General features: G+C 33.1%; 1 protein-coding gene across 1 annotated transcript in view; it reads left to right on the top strand.

The window, feature by feature from the left end:
• clmpb (CXADR like membrane protein b) overlaps window positions 1-2,111 on the top strand; it is a gene marked incomplete at its 5' end in the record, with an annotated part of 97,351 nt that overhangs the window by 75,275 nt on the left and 19,965 nt on the right.

Genomic DNA, 2,111 nt, shown 5'->3' with positions numbered 1-2,111 from the left:
TTATATTTAATGAAATAAAAATAATAATTGTAATTATAATTGTAATTTCCTAAAAAAATAGTAAATTAAACTATAGATACATTTTTTTGATTTAAAATAACTCATTGGTGGGCCAGACTGAAATCACCTGTGGGCTGGATGTGGCCCACAGGCCGGTAGTTGAATAACCCTGTCTTAAGGTAAAACCACTTAACATGGCGCCAGACTAATTCTGTTGCAATAATTATACCCCGCTCCCGTTTTATTATTTTATTTATTTTTTGTTAGAATGTAATGATTTTAATGCAAAATAATAGCTTTTAAGTCAAAAACATGTAATTTCCTTTCAAAAAAACTGGTTCAAGTGAAATATCTTCGTGTCTAAAAATACAATGTTACATTATGCACTTTGTCTTGTTTCTGTGTGGCCTTTTATTTTGTGCTAACATCACATCTGTGCCACTGTGGGTACTTTAATCTTTTATCAGCACCAGAATAGATTTTTTCCACCCTTTTGTTTGGTCAGTTTGACAGCTTTGCTTGTACAAAGACCGTAAGGAGATAAAAGCGCCCACGGATAATCAGCTACACTCCGTCAGGACCGCGGCATTCCAGCAAATGCATTCATTCATTTGTTAAAATCTTCTTTGCCCAAGTGTTAATTATAAAGTAATTGTTATCATTGTTACTCATACGGCGAGACATGGGATTGTGAATTTTTCAAAGCTTCAGCTTGTGAGCGACTCYCTGGATGTGTCTCAGTGGTGCATAAAATGTCTTTGGAGTTATGTGATGTTTAACGTTATTGGTAGTTTACCAGTAAAATATATCAAGAGTATTACTGTTGAAATGTAGCAATTAAATGTGCTTTTATGTGAGTTTAAATTGTTTTGAGGAAATGGTTGCACTGATGGAAAAAAAATATTTAAATCAAAGTTTGACTAAAAATATAGTCTAAGTAGGAATTAGAGAATTCCTAAAGGGAATAGAAATGACTTTTTAAAACTTTAATTAAGTGGTATATGACAGCTTACTCAGATCCACCAAAAAGGTGAATGTTCCCACAAACCCTTTGTACAAACGAACATGTAGTGCTGAATAAAAAAATTAAGGTGATAGCATCTATTCAGAAATAATAAAATAAAAGCCTTTTTTCAAGCAGGGATGTAGAATAAATCTTTCCCTTACTGTCCTTATAAGCATTTACTGGTGATCAAGCAGGAGGTGCTGTCTCGCTTTGCTAATGTTCCAGATCAGCAGATGCAAATTTCAAACAGGGTCAGTTTTTCAGTCACCGAGTCATTTCATTAATAAAAAACAAACGAAATATAGCTGATTTAGTGAAGAAGAAAAAAACAGGAAGGAAGTTTGAAGAGGTCACCTAATTTAAAGAAGAGCAAAATGCAAGGAAATAATCCCTCTAAAAAATGACTTTGTCAGAAAGGTTAGTGACAGTAAATATTTTAGCCAACATGCTTGCATTACTCAGACATAGGAGTGAAGGCAGGGCAGGAAAATGTCACGTTCAGAACTAAAGAAGAAGTCAAGAAAGTATAATTTATTAAAGAAGGAAATAAATTGTTTTGTCTGTAATTGTTGTGCTGTATTGTTTAGCATCATGTGCATTGCTAAATTCATAAAATTTGTGGGTTTGCAGTTCTGTATAAAAATGGTTATTCACTTGTTTGTACCTCTAATTGAGCTTTACTGATRTTTGGACTAAYGGTGTCCCGATACCAGTTTTTTTCTCAAACCAAGTAAGAGCACAAGTARYAGTACTTCAYTTTGGGTACTCACAGATAGGGAGTCCCGATACAAGTATTTACAGTTAGAAGCTAAATATTACACATCACATTTTTTTTTTATTCAGAACAAGGCTTTCCTTCCTTATAGGCCTGACTGGGTCAAATCAAATATACAACGTTGCAAAAATTTTAAATAAATAAAAATAGCAAGATTTTCTTTTAACTTGTGTAAGTTTCTTAAACATAAAACTGACTCATTTTTCACTTGAAATGTAAATTGTAACATATTTAATGGGGTATTGATACAAGTATTTCGGAACTGCTATTGGTATCGATTCTGGGTATTGAGTTAGTACTTGTGGTGTTGGACACCACTAAATATTCCTG

This window comes from Austrofundulus limnaeus, unplaced genomic scaffold (genome assembly GCF_001266775.1).
Source record: "Austrofundulus limnaeus strain Quisiro unplaced genomic scaffold, Austrofundulus_limnaeus-1.0 Scaffold122, whole genome shotgun sequence".
Lineage (NCBI taxonomy): Eukaryota > Metazoa > Chordata > Actinopteri > Cyprinodontiformes > Rivulidae > Austrofundulus > Austrofundulus limnaeus.
Note: the sequence above shows the minus strand (reverse complement) of the source record. Positions and strands in the feature narration are given on the sequence as shown.